Consider the following 18,693-nt stretch of genomic DNA (forward strand, 5'->3'; position numbering starts at 1 on the left):
CTGCATTACCTTCACTTCTGTGGCAGCTACCTGTCCTCCAAACCTCAGCATACGCATTAACTTTGAATATATTTTTTTAAAAAATTAAAACAATCCATGTTTAAAAACGGGATTCTCCTTTAAAGAATCGTTCAGTAATCCATAGCTTTGGCCTCCCCTGTAAAAGAAAGAAAATTTTATTAAAACCTGGAATGGCAGCAAGAACCCTAGAAGCGCTTTTTAGGTTTTGGGACCTCTTTGTGCTGGGTTTTGTAGGAAAGCTTGTGATTACTAGAGAGCTACACCAAAATGCAGTGGCTAAATTTCCCCACCTTACGTAGGCACTTGGGGAATGCTTTGCACCTGGAACTGTTTCCCATACAATTAGAAAGTTGGCCACATTAGTCATTTTTACTACTGACCACCTTTTTCTGGATTCTTTTCTCCCTGTCTTTTCCCTAACTCAGACCTGGAACTTAGCCTTGTCCCTGTTCCAGGCCTGCAGTTCCTTTATGTGGTCTTCCTTCTCCAACCAAACCGGCCAGTACCACTGACAATGACATCATCTTCGCTTCTGGGGGAATTATAGCCATTCTGTAGCCTCACCTTAACAGAAAGTTAAGGTGAAATGAGTATAGGCACGTGAGGGTATTTTTAAGGAGAATATTCTCTCTGAAATCTCTTCATAACCCATGACTAAGCTGGCTCCATCAGCATCTCATTATCTGTCTTAGGGAAGGTTAGCTTTCATCTCCTGAATATTTCCTGTCTGTAAAAAGAGCAAAGACTTAAATATTGAGAACGTAAATGGTGAAGCATATCTCTGTTTTTTTTCTTTTCTACAATTTGTACACAACAGGTCCAGCCAAGTAATTCCCTACCTCCACATCTTTGCATATGTAATTCTCCATCTATCCTTCAAGCGCTCCCCCCATGAGGCTTGCCCTGGTCCCTACAGCCAGAATTCTTTTCTTTGTTTATACCTTGATTACAATGTTTAGCAAGCCTCTGCATTTTTGTACTCAGAGGTACAACAAAGTCTTGCTTGACACTTTGCAAAATTCAGTGCAGTGGGCAGTGAGCTACTTATGTGGTTTCCAAGCTCTGGAGCATTAAAATCTTGTTCGCTGCAGGCAGGTGGGGTCCACCCAGTTTAGATTTCTATGCTTATGACGATATCCAAAACGGGCTCTTTATCTTAGAACTTTGTGAAGATAATAGAAGTGTTAGCCACCTTGGAGCAACCTGGGGTACAAATAAGTAAATAATAACTGAACCCATATTATGCAATGAGAACTATGTGGAGCTGGCAGGCAGAATTAATTATAAGTAAGGAATAGCACATTATACATGTGGCGATTCTGATGTGGGCCAGTTTTCTCCTCACTAGGGAACTGAAAAACTACCCAGTAGTGTGGCTAACAGGTTTCTGTTCTGTGCTGGATTATTATTTCCTCTTTGTGTTGTCTAAGTTCTACCAGTTCGTGGATTTTTCTGTGTGTGCCTCATTGTTTTGATTCCACAGCTGCACTAAAATGTTGCTTTTTCTCTCAGAGCCCTTAGTGCTATTTCCAAGAAACCCATGATCCTTGATTTTTTGTTTGTTCTTATATTTTGAAAATCACCCTACTCTTCCCTTTCTGTACTTTGCTTCTCCACAAAGGTGGGAAGATTCCTCTCCATGCACTTGTATTACAAGAGTAACTTCTTCTTTTTTTTAATCCTCACCCGAGTATATCTTTCCATTGATTTTAGAGAGAGTGGAATGGAGAGGGGAAGAGAGATAGAAACATTGATGTGAGAGAAACACATTGATTGCTTGTCTCCTACATGAGTCCTGACCAGAGACAGAGATAGAGCCTGCATCCAAGGTATGTGCCCTTGACCAGAATAGAACCTGGGACTGTCCTGCAGGCCGACACTCTATCCACTGAGCCAATCTGGCAGGATACAAGAGTAACTTCATGACTGAGACCCGAGCTGAAACTAGATTCTCCCTTGGGGCACTGACATAGTAGCTGAGACATCCCCACTTCTCATCATTCTTCAGGAGACATTGAGGTACAGCTGCCAGGGGCATTGATACCTAGCCACCTCATACCCAACCTCCTGTGGAGCTCATCTCATGATGGTACTTGTGTCTGTGCCTTATCTTCTCTCCTAGACTGTAACTTCTTAAAGATGTCAACAGCATCTCATTCAATTTGTACCCTCCAGGGCTCCTAATAGTCCTGCATAGGGTAGATGCTCATGAAATGTTTAATGGATTGAATTGCATTAGCTATTACTCTAAGTGCACAAAAAGGGGTGCTAGAACTCTGAAGAGCTTTAATTCACCTCCGGGGGTTACATGGAGATACTGTCAGCCTTAGTTTATACACCCCGGCTCTTCACGGTTAAAGTCAATGCCAATTAACGGATGAGCTTCTGCCGTGAAGAGAAAACACATTTTCACCTAAAGGCCAATCAGTTTCTTGTCTGCTGTATATCTCAGTGATCATAAAGCAAGAAGACCCCTGGGACTCTATTCTGTTGAGGCAATGGCAGGTGTGTGGGGAAGCTGTGTATTTGCACACAAACACGGAAAGCAGGGCTTATTTTTGCAATTACTTGCAATGGCTGCCCATGTTTTCCAGCATGTAAATTAGGACTTGAAGGAAAACATCTAATTGCTTTTCGCTCCAACTAATTGCCAGCTCAAAATTTTAGATTAGTGTGTACACCATACTTCATTTTTTTGGTGGTTGTTATTAATAACACACTTAGCTCAATATGATGAAAACAGCAAGCTGGGATTTAAGATGGGAGCGCTGCCCCGTGAAGAAATTGCTTTCAGTAGGGTGGTGAGGAAAATTTGAAGAAAGTGGCAGAGCCATGGCTAAAATTCGAGACAAAGATGGCCTGGATATTGTGCTCCTTTGTCAGTTTGCTGGTCAAGGTGAGATGGGGAGGAATAAACAGAGACAGCATTTGGAGTCATTGCCTGTGCTTTGCCACAAGGAGGGGCCATGGTTACAACCATGGATGCGTCCTTGAGTGTATTACACAGCAGCCTTTCTGGCATGAAAAACAAAACCTACTTAAAAGAGCTTTTTAAAAACTGTGCTACAAATCCAGAAAGAATGGTACTGTCTTTTGTGAGTAACGTAAACATACTGTGATATCCTTATGTTATTAAATGAACATTACAAAGCATGACAGAATCATAGCCACACACACACACACACACACACACACCAAGCTACAATGTTGACTGAAAATAAAAAGGGAGAAGCTTTTTCACATGCTGTCACGAAAAGGTAACTGGTGGCCTCAGAATTCTCCTGTTTTCTCAGCAAGAGTTATTCTCCAAAGGACACAATGAACTTTTTGTCCTTCTAAACACAGAAGTCAAAAAATGTATCCTTGAAGCTCAATTTAGCAACAGCAGGTTTGCACATCTACTAGTATTTACTCGTGGGGAGACTTTATTCAGAGATGGTTAGTCCCTGGGTTTCTAAATGAAGGGTCAGAGGGAGACTGGATGGGCCTTGAAAAAAAACCATGTGAATTAAATAATGTGCTCCCGTCACTGCATCCCCCGCACTCATCCTCTGCCATTGTTTAGTGGGTATCTGTCTGTGCTGGGCATAGTGCTAGAGGCACCAGCTACCTTGAGAGGACACTCAGCAAGATTCCCACTGCTGTGGAGTTTCTAGACAGATAGAGAGCAGATATTAAATAAATAGACGTAAGTAAACATATACGTATAAATCATGTTACATGCCATGAAGGAAAAGCACAGCAATTAAGATCACAGCCGTTGTGTCTCATTGAAATGGGGAAAGCTCAGCAAAGTTCTCTGAAGAAATGACATTTCAGCAGAGACCTAAAGGATGAGTAGAATTTAGTCAAAGCAGGTATTTTGATACAGATGAAAGGACAGGTGGGAAGGCCCTGCAGTTTGACACATTAGAGAGACCTCAAGGCAGCTTTTGGGTTTGAGACTGGTGACCAAGGGAGAGATTGGCTTGAAATGCAACTGGGAAGATTGGTAGAGGCAGAACCATGGTAGGGAGTTTAGATGTTGTCCTAGAAGCTACAGGAAGCTGCTGAAGAATAGAAGTGATGAAAATCATTTTATAGAGATCCTAGTGTAGAGAAAGGATGGAGAGAAGCAAGAATAAAAGCCAGGAGACCAGTGGGGAGGAAATTCCCCTGGGGTTGGTGAGTGTGCTGGTCATTTGCCTATTTGTTGTTAAATCCATTCTCCACCTTTCCCATGCGAAACAAAGTGTATTTCCCAAACTCTATGGCCAACTTGCTTTTGGGTGGGCTGAACCAGTGGGAGACTACAGAGTTAGAGGAAGAGAGAAGCCAGAATATTTTCTCTTGTCTCACCCTGCTTGGTGGGGCATCCTAGCCATGTGGCCCTTTGTGGTGTCAGCTGCTCCTGGACAACTCCCTTGGATAGACACACTGGGTAGTCTCATTGTCTATGACCTGGATCCCACACGTTTCCTGTTTCTACCTGGCTTCCCCATTTTACACTTTATCATTGTTACCTCTTCCCTCGGTTCCTCCAGTCTTGGAGGTGATAGGTGATAGTGGTTCCCTGTGAATGCTAGTCTCTGCATTGCATTATCACTCCCCATTTGGCTTTTCAACTCTTCCAATACCTTTCTAACAAAGCTCCCTCTATTAAATTTCCTCTACTCAGACCTTGGGTTTTGTTTCCCTGACTGGATCCTGACCAATGCATTGAGCGACAATGGTAGCTTGGACCCTGGACAGCAGTGGAGGATGAGCAGATACATGGACTTGAAATGGTTCTTGGAATCCTATGTGAATTGAGTAAAGACAATGGAGAAATAAGATATATCTGATGCTTTATGTTGAGTTCCCCAGCACCTTCAGCAGGATTCATTGATCGCTGGCTGAATGAGCCGGCATGGAGTTGACTGAGGAAAACAAATGGACACTAGAGCACCTCCTACACACTATGCACATGCCCTGAAGCCCTCATCAGTGGTCAAGAGCTGCTCATCAATTGGATCCAAGCTAACATCACTCCATCTAGAGATTTCCACCTTTCTATTCTCATTTTTAGAGCTGTGGTATAGATAATTTTCCTGGGACTATAGAACAATGTCTGACTATAGCTCATGCAAGACTGTTCCTTAAAATAAGGAAGGGATGTTTTTCTTTTGTTAAGAAATGATTACCCCTCTCCCCCTCAAATTATTTTCTTGCTTTTCTCTTCTCTTTCAATAGCTTGCCCTGGCTCCTATGGCTCAGTTGTTGAGTGTTGTCTGATTCACTGAAAGGCCACCTGTTCAATTCCCAGTCAGGGCACATGCCTGGGTTGTGGGCTGGATCCCTGGTAGGGGGCATGCAGGAGGCAGCTGATTGATGTTCCACTTGTACATCAATGTTGTTTCTCTCTTTCTCTTTCCATCTTCCTTCCTCTCTCTCTCTAAAAAATTCAATAAAATATATTTAAAAGGATCTATGGCCTTTCTTATTTCTTTTGCTTTTTAAAAGCAAGCTGTCTTAGTGGTTCCCATCTTTTCTGTACTGACCCAGGCTCCCTGTGGCAGCCCTGCTTTCGCTCCTCCTGAAGGGGCTCTTGTCAGCACTGACACACTACTCCATCTCGCTATTCCCTCTTGTCCCACTGAACCACTGCAGGTCAGGACTCTGTAAAGTCACAGGGCATGTGGGCAACAAAGTGGGAAAGAGCAAAGCATCTGCAACATTTCTGCTATGGCCTGTGGAAGCTGTGCACATCAGGATGGTGACAAGTCATGCTGCCTCTGTGGGCTTTCTTTTGGATACCACTGGCTGTGGAGTCAATATTCAGGAAGATTTGGGGAGTTTCTCTTAGACTAGATTTCTGTGGCTCCAAGAAACTGGAAATAACTGGCAGGAGATTAATGTGTGTGAAGTGCTATAGGTGTGGGTGTTGTTGGAAGACTGCAATGGGTCCAAAGCCAATGGGTCTGTGAACGGCTCCCTTCCTCTCTTCTCTTCATCCTGTCTCCATTCATTAGGAATTTTGAGCATCTCTCATTGGATTACTATGGGTGTGTGTCAGGTGCTCTGAAGTATATGAAAAAAGTACACTACAAAGACTTGATCTCAAAAATTGGATACAATAAAGACACACATTTGAAAAATGACATAGCAATAGTAAGTTAAACATAGGATTAGGAATCAGTAGGTCAGTCCTTTAATCTTAATGGTGCTTTTTATTACCCACTAGAGGCCTGGTGCATGAAAATTCATGCACTGGAGGGGAGGTCCCTCAGCCCGGCCTGCACCCTCTCACAGTCCGGGAGCCCTCAGGGGTGGGAGGCAACCTGGTGATCAGGGGAAGGCGACGCCCCCATCACACCTCTTCTGCTGCCACTGCTGGCAGCACAAGCCTTGGCTGGCCCTGGTTATCTAAGCCTCGGGCGGCCCTGGGTGGCTGGGCAGCTGCCATCTGCCATCTGCCATCTGAGGCTTGCCTGAACTTTGGGCATCGGCTGGGCAGCCACCATCCGAGGCTTGCCTGTGCCTTGGGCCGGCCCTAGGCAGCTGCGGGGCGGAGGGAGGGTCCAGCCATACTGCACACCTGCCATCCCCCTAACCCCCTGCGGGCTGAAAGGACTGGGGGACTCCAGCGGGACTGAGGGGACTGGACACCGCCATCTTGTGGCTATGGCGCCGCCATCTTTGTGACAGTGTGATGGTCAATTTGCATATTCCCTCTTTATTAGATAGGATGGTCTTGAACAAGTCACATAGTCTCCCTAAGTCTCAATTCATGTATAACATGAAATGATTGAACCGGAAGATTGTTCAGTCACATTATTGTTCTGTGATCAATGGGCACAGTTATGAGTTATCCAGAGCAGTGGTGCTTGACCATTTCAGTCTCAGGATCCCTTTATATTCTTAAAATTGTTGAGGATTTCAAAGAGCTTTTGTTTATATGGATTGTATCTATCAATGTTTACCATATAAAATGTACATTTAATACAAAAATGAGATACTTATAAAATATTTATTAATTCATTTCAAAGTAATAATAATAATTAAACCATTACATATACACATAACATTATTTTCATGAAAAATCACTATATTTTTGACCAAACACTCACAATTGCTTATTACATATCTACTGAACTTGGCTTCACCAATTTCGAATCAGGCTTCTCTCTTCTCCACAGGCTCCCAAATTTTGGCTTGCCTCCAAGTTTGAGCATGAGCTAAAGCACTAGGGTATAGACTATTCCCCCTTAACAGCTCATTCTGTGAAAACAGGCTAACAACAAAAAGAAAAATTTCTTATTGAAGTGTCCTGATTTTGCCACCTTCTCACCCTATGAGCTTGCCCTCCCCACCACAGAGTCCTTGCTAGCCCCCCTTCCCCCACGGTATATAAGGGAAGCATTTTCTTCTCTTTGACTTTGAAATGTTTGCAGGTTTCAAGGTTAAAGCATTTCCCTCATTGCAATAGTCTTTTGGAATAATGCCTCTCCTTAGCTAATCCGGCTTTGTTTTTATTTGGAATTTTCAAAACAAAAAAATAATTAGAAGAGTGACATTGTTTTATATTCTTGCAAAATTTAAAAATGTCTGGTTTACTAAGTACTTCTGTGGTCCACCTGTTGTGAAATGTTGCTTTGGTTGAAGTATGTGGAGAAAACCTGGTCTCACCTGGCTATGCAGTTGGAAAAGGAGGACCTCAGGCACCCCCTGACAGCATGTCAGGATCCCCAGGACCACACTTTCAAAACTGCTCTTCTTGGACTAAGAGTGAAGAAAGATGTGGATGTTGACCTGGATTCTATAGGATAGGTCTTAGACTTGTAAATATGGGGTGTTCCAAGCAAACAGAACAATATGAGAAAAGACAAGAAGGAGAAAGTGAGCAGGTTGTGTTTGGGAGAGAGAAGAAAATGGAATATGGAGAGAAAAGGTCTAAATTCACATGAAGTTCAAGTTATGGATGGACTTAGGGCCTTAAATTCCTTCTTCCCTAACAAGAACTTTGGTCTTGATCCATTACATTATAGATATGCACTGGAAGGTTGCAAATAATGGAGTAACATTATGAATATGATGATCCAAGACAATAATCATGATGATCATGTTTGATGGATTGCCACTAATAGAAATAAAAGTAAGAGGACCAGTTAGGATGCTACTGCAATAGTCCAGGCATGAGGTGGTAAAAGTCTGCAGCAGAGTGGTCATATTGGGATTGTAAAAGGATAAGTAGATGAAAGGACACTCTGAGGGGAGAAATAACACAACTGATGCATTATAAAGGTTGAAGGGGCACAAGAAGTCAAGTTAAATCCTACATTTTCAGCCAAGTGATGTGCAAAAGGAAGGTAGATATGGGAAACAATAAGAATAGTTCAAGAAAAGATGATGCTTGAGGAAATTTTGATATATATATTAGGAACTAAAATTCACAATCTTCCCATGGTTTTTAAGATCCCTAATGACCTGGCTTCTGCTAGCTCTGTGACTTCCTTGCCCAACTCTGCCTAATTTCACTGTGCTGCAGCCACAATGACCACTTTCTTTTCCCCTACTGCCAAGTTCACTGCAGCCCTCTCTCACCTCATAGGAAAGCCAGGAACGCTTTCCAATGTCCAGTCCTTTTTCTCTCTTCCAACTCTCCCCAAATAGGCCACTACGGCATTCAGATTTATTTCAAATCTATCTCCTCCAAGAGACTCTGTTGCTATCTTTTCACCCTGCTTTATTTTCCTTCTAGCACTTACTATTATATAAATTGATGTTGAATTGTTGTTGTTATTTATATGTTTGATTTCTGTCTTTCCCTATAGAGTGTAAGATCCATACAGCAGGACCTGTTATATATTGTTCACTTTAGTATGTTCACCTGGTACATAGTAGGTGTTCAACAAATATTCATAGAATATGGGATATACAGAAGGCAGTAGAAATTTCAGGGGTTGCTCTTAAGAGTGACACCCACACGTATGATTTTGGAAGTCTTGTCAGAACGGTAGGAATTGGGGTGTGGCTGGGGCTAAAGGTATAGAGAGGACTTCTGCTCTTTCTGACAAGGGGGCAGGATGCCCAGGGCTTTGGAGTCAGTGTTGCCAGAAGACTGAGAGACACAAGGAGTGCTATCATCAAACACTGTGCATGGGGATGAAGTCATACAGATGAGGTAGAAAGGATGTCCTTTCCATAGTCTCCTCCCGCTCAACAGAAACTCAGTTTCAATTTCAATATTTCTGATGGAAAAAGTTGGTTTGCCCACCAGACATCTCTTGATTCCTTACCTCACACATTCTATTCCAGGTTACATTTCATACACCCTTTTCTGGACCTTCTAGACCAGTGGTCGGCAAACCGCAGCTCGCGAGCCATATGCGGCTCTTGAGCCGCGGTTTGCCGCTCTGTTGACTAATGAGTTTGCCGACCATTGGACTAGACTAAATGTTACTGTGTAGATGGAAGCTGTGAGGATTAGGCAATTGTGGCATATTGTGTGCAAAGAGGTAAAGGGTAGTATATGATGTGGTCGGCAAACTCATTAGTCAACAGAGTGGCAAACTGCGGCTCGCGAGCCGCGGTTTGCTGACCACTGTTCTAGACCATCTTTTTGTTGCCTTTCCATAGCTCAGCATTCCTTCTTAAATTCCCTAAGTACCTCTTGGTGAGAAGACGGTTGTCTATATGTTTGCAGCTCAGGTCACTCAATCTGGGCCTGGAGTGATTAGGAAGAAGGATTGTCCTTGTATACAGGGAGATGTGTTTTTGCTGCTTTATTGAAGGATAGTCAGAAGTTGGAAAGCAGCAGTGTCTAGAGAAGAATCCAAGTTAGAAGAATATGGGTCCCAAAAGAGCTCTGAACAAAAGCAATATGGAAGGCATGGAGATGAACTGAAAGAGCCATTGTGGGCTAGCCGAGAAGCCGGCCCTTCATAGGCATGACTGTTTTCAAACAGGTTCATTTTCCAGCTAACATGTTAACTGTTTTTCATTTTTTCTATTTTAACCTCCCTGATTTTCAAGTTACAGAGTATATTGTGGGGCATCACATGACATAGATTGTGATAATGGAAAGTCTATACACAAGGTTCAAGGATTCATGATCTTCCATGTATTATGCCGTCCTTTTGCCTGTTGGTGAAACCTGTGATTACTATGAAATACAAATTCTCTGTTTATGTTATGTTACATAGTAAAAATATTTCCCAGGTATAATCAAGGCAACTAATTAGTTGAATTAATCAAGAGGGAGATTATTGGGTGGGCCTGACCTTATTTGGTGAGTCCTTAAAAGGGGGGCTGCAGGTGGCTTCTAGAAGATACAAGTGACTCCCAGTTGGTAACCAGCAAAACAACAGGGGCCTTATTCATTCATCCACTGAGTTCTGCCAACAATTATATGAGTTTAAAGTAGAATCCCGAGCCCAGCCAGCATGGCTCAGCAGTTGAGTGTCAACCTAAGAACCAGGAGGTTGCGGTTTGATTCCTGGTCAGGGCACAAGCCCAGGTTGGGGGCTGCATGCCCAGTGTGGGGCATGCTGGAGGCAACTGATCAATGATTCTCTCTCATCAATTATGTTTCTATCTCTCTTTCCCTCTTCTTTCCTCTCTGAAATCAATAAAAAATATATAAAAATGTAAAATAGAATCCCGTGCCCCAGTAAGGAACCCCGTCCAGATGTCATCTTAGTTTCAGCCTCATGAGACTGTAAGCAAAGGACCCAGCTGAGCTATGCCTGGACTTCTGATCCACAGAAATGGTGAGATAATAAATGGGTGTTGTTTTAAGCTGCTAATTTTGTGAAAATTTATTATACAGTATTAGGAACCTAATATCTATTCCAATAAACATTTGTATGTTTAATTGCCTATCTTAACTGAACCTTGCAACCTTCCTGGATTTCCCCATGGCTATGGATCACAATGATAGTATAAAAAAGCAGGCTAATGATCAATACAATTCTTCAGCGTTACCACGTGGGGACCCACACAGGTCATTCCTCTTCTTAACTGACTTAAATGATATTGTTTTAAAAAGTCACTTGAATGTGGATAATTTATCTTCTCCTCCAATTTTCCTTCTTTAATACACCAGATCTTATTCACTTTTTCAAATATTAGGCAGGTTTCAAAAAAGATATATCTGGTTACCAAATTCTTTCCCCATGTTTTTTTTTTCTATACAATACTACACTCACTTTGGTCTCAGTCATTGTTCTCTCCACTCAGGACTTCTGGTTGCTCTGCTTCTTCTGATTTTCCTAATGAGCCACACTCTGCACAGTATTCAAAGTCACCTGTGAAAAATGTTATTTCTTACTTTAAGCCTGTCATTTACTGAATGTTTGTGTCTCTCCCGAATTCAAGGCCTAACCCCCAATGTGGCTGTATTTGGAGGTAGGTCTTTATAAAAATAATTAAGGTTACATGAGGTCATAAGGGTGGAGGCCCTGTGTCCTTATAAGATTAGTGTCCTTATAAGGAAAGACCTTATCAGAGAGCTCTCTATCTCTTCCTGTGTACACACTGAGAAGGTAGTGATCTACAAGCCAGAGGGAGAGCCCTCACCAGGAACCAAATTATCTGGCACCTTGCTCTTGGACTTTGCAGCCTCCAGAACTGTGGGAAATAAATTTCTGTTGGTTAAGCCACCCAATCTATGGTACTGTGTTATGGCAGCCTGAGATGACTAAGGTAGTCTGTTGGTGGCTTCTCATTGCTCCCAGAATGAAATTAGGACCTTCATCATGGACTCTCTCTCTAGCCTCATCATCTCCATTTCTTATCTGCTTCACTCACATTTCTTACCTACTTCACATACGTGGCAAGCTCTTTCCCACCAAGGTGCCTTTGCCTTCACTGTGGCCTCTTTGCAAATGTTAGTTCCTCAGAGAGGCTATTCCTGTAATCCTTTCATAGTAGAATTCTGCCTCCGTCTGTTGTTTTCCAACACCTAAAATGGTGTGTTCATTTGATTGTTTACTTCTTGTCTGACTTCCCCTCTAGATTGTAAATTCCATGATGACAGGGATAAATGTCTTGTATACATTGTGGTATCCCAGTAGCTATCTCGGTGCCTGGTGCCTGGTGCAGAGTAGGTACTCAATAAATACTGTTTGAATGAACAAAGTAGATATCTGAGGGGTGTTGGTTTTGGAGTATTCCACATAGGCACAGAAAGCCAGAGCTCCACACCCTCCCAAATGCCTTGGGCATATCCTTTGCTATTGACATGTATGCCTGCATATTTGCTACACGAGGAAAAGCAATATTAATCTAGCTTCAGGAAGTGGGTGATGAATGAAATATGAATGTATTTCAGAATACTCACCAACTCTTCATTTCGAAAACAATGATGGCATGGTTGGTTTTCAAATAGTTCAGTCACCTCGCCAGTGATGTTTATGGTATAAAATCAGCTAGATAACATTTACACTGAGTAGTTCCTTATTTCTCTGTGATCTTTTGAAAATAATTTTAACAGCATGGTATGAAAAGATTGTATGAAAAGGGTTTTCCATTCATTGCAATTTCTCTTCAATTTCCCAAAGCCAGATCTTATAGCCCCAAGTAATGCTACTATCTTTAAAAAAGCCTTCAGTTTTATGTTCCCTAATTAATGGTCCTTAGGGATTTTTAAAAGTTCTCTTGAAACTGCATTTTTCTTTGAAAGCATTAAAAACACAGAGTGCAAGTATTAGATTTCCTCAATACAGTATAAAAATATGGGGTGGGGTGAGGAGAGAAAACAACTCCCAAATTATTATATCAGAAGATTTCCAAATTTGGGTTCATGGGAAATTGTGTTTAAAGGGTTTCACTTAAGCTGCTCAAAAGTGGAATCTGGATGTAGAAAAGATTTCTTTCCCATAGAATGTGATGTAATAGCCATTATATATCACATTTTTCTTTCTCTCTGAAAAATGAGAAAGGATATGTTGGTTTCCCTTTTAAACCCTCTTTGCTTCAGTGAAAGATGCACTCTCTCTCTCCTAAATCACAGTTGAGAAGTGCCTCACTTATTCTTTTCTCATTAGAAATTTCCCGACTATAGGGGGTCGAGTTTCCAGAGCACTCAGTGAGGCTGAGGTAGCTATACCAGAGGTTATCCTTTAACCATATCATGCCTACTCACATAGGCAACACAAATGTTCTCCCAGAACTCCAGGAGAACTACTGCTGAGGATGCTGTCCCACTTAGCCTTTAAAGCTTAGTCAAATTGCACCTTTTCCAAAAATGTCTCCTCACCTCCACGTGCCCAACTCTATGCATCAACCTCACATGCCTACAGGTACCAGAAAGAAACATAATTTTGTGATATGGGCAGATATGAGACAATAGCGAGTGGTGGGCAGGTGGACAGAGAGAGCATGGCCCACCCAGCAGTACTCAGTTGTTTCAAAAAGCTCGAATTGCTGGCTGGATTTGACCCTCAATGATGGGTGATGATTTCTATTCTACAGCAGTTACTAGTCTTCACTCAATTCCCAATTAGTATTAATTCTGGCACCTTAAGTTTCTGTGGTCTAGGCCTGCAGGTGGTTTTTTCAATTACACAGCAGTTACTCCAAGGAAAGAGATTTGACTCATATGTGTATTGAGTTGCCTGGAATTGGCCCAGGAGCTGTCCAAGTGCCTGCCCTCGTGTCTACAGCAGGTGCTCATTGATTCTATGTTTGCCGTTGCCCGTGTGTGTGGAGGCCGCATATGGCTGCCCCCCGCTTGCTGCATAATGAGGGGTTGCCTGGTAAAGAGTTCTATGGTCAAATAATTTTGGGCAAAGCTGACTTCAGCAAGGTTAAAGTTTAATAGTTCCCTTTATTGCAGGGTGCTTTTTAAAAAATAGCCTTAAAATGTTAATGAGCATCATGCATTTTTAAAAGGGATATGATTGAGGGAACCCATTGATTGAGGAGAACATATTCGCCAATGATACATCTGATAAGGGGATAATTTCCAACTATATAAAGAACTTACACAACTCAACACCAGGAAGACAAACACTAACTAAAAATTGGACAAAAGTGAATAGACACTTCTCCAAAGATGACATACAGATAGCCAAGAGACATGAAAAAACGCTCAATGTAATTAATCCTCAGAGAGATGCAAATTAAAACCACAAGGTATCACCTCACACTTGCCAGAAAGGCCACTATCAATAAATCAATAAATAACAAGTGGTGGTGAGGATGTGGAGAAAAGGGAACCCTAGCATACTGCTGGTGGGAATGCAGATTGGTACAGCTACTGTGGAAAACATTTTGGAGTTTCCTCAAAAAATTAAAACTGCCTCTTGACCCAGGGATCCCACTGCTTGGAATATATCCTAAGAATCCCGAAACACCAATCAGAAAGAATATATCACCCGTATGTTCACTGCAGCATTATTTACATTAGCCAAGATCTGAAAACAGCCCAAGTGCCCATCATTAGATGAGTAGATAAAAAAACTGTGGTACATTTACACAATAGAATACTATGCACCTGTAAAAAAGAAGGAACTCTTACCTTTTGCAACAGCATGGATGGACCTGGAGATTATTATGTGAAGTGAAATAAGCAAGTCAGAGAAAGACATATACCATATTATCTCACTTATATGTGGAATTTAATGAACAAAATAAACTGATGAACAAAATAGGAACAGGCATGGATACATGAAACAGACTGACAGCTGTCAGAGGGGAAGGTGGAGCAGGGAAATTGGATGAAAGAAGATGAAGAGATTAACCAAAGGACATATATGCATAACTCATAGACACAGACAAGAGTGTGGTGATGGCCAGAGGGAAGGGGAGGGATGTGGGGGCTGAGGGGAGGTGGCAAAGCGGGGTGTGTGGAAATGGAGACATCTATAATAATGTCAACAATAAAAATAAAATAAAAACAAATAAAAGGGATTTGATTGAGACTGTAATTGGTGCTCTCAACCCCATTCTAAAAAACTACATTTCCTAGACTCCTTTGCAGCTGAAGTTCTGATGAGAATACAGTTCCGCCAATCACATCCATTTGCATAAAATTTGGAAAGTGAAAGTGAGATGCAGGCAATTTTCCTGCTGTGGTTGTTGCTGGTAAGCAGGTCACAGGGACATGATTTTTTTACTTTATGTTTTATTTTAGCTAAACCATAGACTTTATTCAGATATCATCATATTTTCCACAAATGTCCTTATCTGTTTCAGAATCCCATCCAGAATGCCACATTGCATTTGTCATTTCCTCCTATCGAATCTCGACAGATTTTCAGTCTTCCCTGGACTCTTATGTACTTGATGATTTTGTACATTACTGGCCCGATGTTTTGTGATGTCTCCCTTAGAGTTTGTCTGATTTTTTTTTTTCATAATTCGATTGACATTTCTGTTTTGGGAAAGAATACTGGAGAGATGACGTGCATAATATCAGAAACTACGCAATACTGATATGTTTTCTCACTAGTGCTGTTCACCTTATTCATTTGGTTAAGATAGTGTTTGCCAGATTTTTTTAGTGTAACTTTACTATTTGCCTTTTGTAATTAACTAATATTTAGAGAAAATATTTATTTAAATAAATCTTTATTGTTGAAAGTATTACATATGGCCCCTCCCCCCGCCCCATTGCCCCCTCTCCCCTTCTTCCCCCCAAGCCTTCACCACCCACTATCTGTGTCCTTGGGTTATGCATATATGCAAATGAGTTCATTGTTTGATCTCTCCCCACCCTCCCCCCTCCCCTGCCTTCCCTCTGAGGTTTAACAGTCTTTTCAATGTTTTTATGTTAAATAATTTTTGTGTGATAACAGAAAACTTTTGAGGTCCTTGGCAATTTTAGAGAAAAATATTTTAAAACTAGGTAAATATATTACTTTCCTTAATTTTTAGCCCACTAATTTTTGTTTGTTTGTTAATTCTCATCTGAGGATATTTTTCCATTAATGTTTAGAGAGAGTGGAAGGGAGGGGGAGAGACAGAGAAACAGCGATGTGAGAGAGACACATCAATTGGTTGCCTCCTGACCAGGGCCAGGTATGGAGCCTGCAACCGAGGTACATTCCATTGACCAGAATCAAACCCCAGACCTTTCAGTCTGCAGGCTGACACTCTATTCACTGAGCCAACCCAGCTAGGGCTAGCCCACTCATTTCAGCATGCATTGAAGACATAGCCTGAAGACATTATTGTCATGTTTGCCTAGTGTTGATTATTTCCCTCATTTCTTCTACATTTTTCAGTAGATTTTTTTGACATTCAATATTATTTTATACTAGAGGCCCGGTGTATGAAATTCGTGTACTTGGGGGGCGGGTTCCTCAGCCTGGCCTGTGTCCTCTCGCAGTCCTGGAGCCCTGGGGGGATGTCTGACTGATGGCTTAGTGGGCCTAAGCCATCAGTCGGACATCCTTAGCATTGCCACGTAGGTGGGAGAGGCTCCCACCACTGCTGCTGTGCTCACCAGTCGTGAGCCCGGTCTCTGGCTGAGTGGTGCTCCCCCTGTGGAAGTGCACTGACCACCAGGGGGCAGCTCTGCGTTGAGTGTCTGCCCCCTGGTGGTCAGCGCACATCATAGTGACCGGTCATTCCACCATTCGGTCATTTGCATATTAGCCTTTTATTATGTAGAATACGCTGTAGATGAGGCCCCCTAGAACCATAAGAAATGCAAATAATTCACTGTTAACTCATTCTCAAATTGCCCCCACTTAAAATCAAATTGCCCCCCCTCCCCATGGGGCATGTGCTGCACCTTGGGAACCACTGGGCTTGACACTTTTCCTCTCTGAGCTTCATTTCTGAATGCATACACATATACCAGGGGAATTGTAATCTCTTCTCTGCCTAACTCACTGGGTTGACATGAGGAGGTTCTGAGCTAATAAACCTAGAAATGTTTCATCAAGTAAGTGATGTCTAAACCGGAAGGAGTTATTTTTAAGCCTACGGGTACCCTCGCAGGTAACAGGTGCTGATTAGGGGAGGAGGGCATGATTGTTTCCCGGGACTGTAGCTATGAAAGCTTTGCAGAGGGTTCCGCAGGCCTCAGAGGGGCAGGCTCTGGCCAGCAGCCCTGTAGCGGTGGTCGGCCCTGGAGGCGCAGGCGGGGAGCGGGGCATTAGGGGGGCACTAAGGGGGCTGCGAGGCTGAAGGGGAAGTAACTGTCAAACCTTCCTGCTTGGCGCCATTCTTTAAATTGTATGTGGCTGTTTTGCAGCAGTACCTGCTCCAATCTCCTGGAGCGGGGTGGGGGCCGGGCCAGGGTGGATCCAGGCAGGCTAGGAGGGTGGGTTTAGCTGCGCCCCCAGCGAGGTTCAGCACACTTCAGGTGTGGAGACAGCGCTGCTGCTGTTGGGAGGGAAGGGTCTGACCCTGGGGGGCCGTTCAGGTCTACCTCCACCTGGGTCTGGAGTTGTAGGGAGGAGAGGCGTGCCGGCCCCAGCGGAGGGGGCTTGGTGGTGGCGGGCTGTGGCCCTGGGCCCCGGGGGTGCTGATGGGTGGTTGCCAGCGTGCTATTGTTGTGGGCGTCCCTGGCGGGGGTGGTGGGGGAAGAGATCTGGAGTCGGAGGTGTGGGCTGCAGCTACCCCCCGAGGCTGGGTCTTCTCCCCGTCTGGTCAGCCTCCCATCCCTCCAGCCTCCCGTCCCTCCGGGTGCGGGGTGTGGAGGCTGGGGTAGGGTATTCATCTGTCCCCCCCCCGGGGGTGTGGGGGCTGGGGTAGGGTGTCCACGCAGGGGGATTGGAAGAGCTCCCCATGTCTGCTTCCTCTTCCTTTTTTGCAGTCCTGGCCCCTATCAGACAGTCTCCTCAGACCCCTGGGAACTTGGCTCCGGCTGCCTGCCCCCTGCTGTGTGTGCATCAATATGCAAATAGGTCATTATGGGGACACCATCACGGACAAATTAGCATATTACCTCTTTATATGTATAGATTAGTTTCAGGTATATAGCATAGTGGTGGGAAATGATTGTTTATAGATAGTTTTGGCTTTGTCTTGTGACCGTAGCAGCTCCCAGACTTCTGTACTGTGGTAACAGTGATGGGCCCTTGAATTGAATAGCCCGGGGAGCCTCTGACTCTGCTCCTGCTATTAAATTTCTTTTCTGCAACACTTAGCGTCTGTCTCCTTCACTGACCCTCAGCTGATACAAGGGACATGTATCTATGTCCATGTCTATATCTATATCTCTCTATATCTATACATATCTATATCATAAAAGGCCTGTGGTCATGACACCACCAAATGAGCAGCGGCTCTTGCGGTGGGCAGGGTGGGGCACGAGCTACTAGCGGTGGAGAGCTACAAGCCGTGGAGGGCTATGAGTGGTGGAGGGCTATGAGCAGCAGAGAGCTACAAGCGGTGGAAGGCGGGGCATGAGCTACGAGCAGTGATAGGTGGGGTGGCCAGTTGAGGCAAGCGGAAGTGAGCTACTTGTGCAGGATTTCGTGCGGGCTGGGCCTCTAGTATCTACATAAACATATATAGATTTATCAGAATGTTATGTTAGACTCATGACTTCACCATTTACTGGGAAAGTGACATCCCCTCTGAGCTTTGAGTTGCTCTTCCTCATATGACATAGAAGACCAATAATTTCTGCCCTTTGACCTCACAGGGTAGTCATGAGAATCAAATGAGATGGTGACTTTGAAAGGGGACTGGAAACTAAGTTGTTATATAAATAAATTCAAAGCATCATCATTAGTCAGCTGCCGTCTATGA

This window comes from Cnephaeus nilssonii, assembly GCF_951640355.1.
Source record: "Cnephaeus nilssonii genome assembly, chromosome: 6".
Classification (NCBI taxonomy): Eukaryota; Metazoa; Chordata; class Mammalia; order Chiroptera; family Vespertilionidae; genus Cnephaeus; species Cnephaeus nilssonii.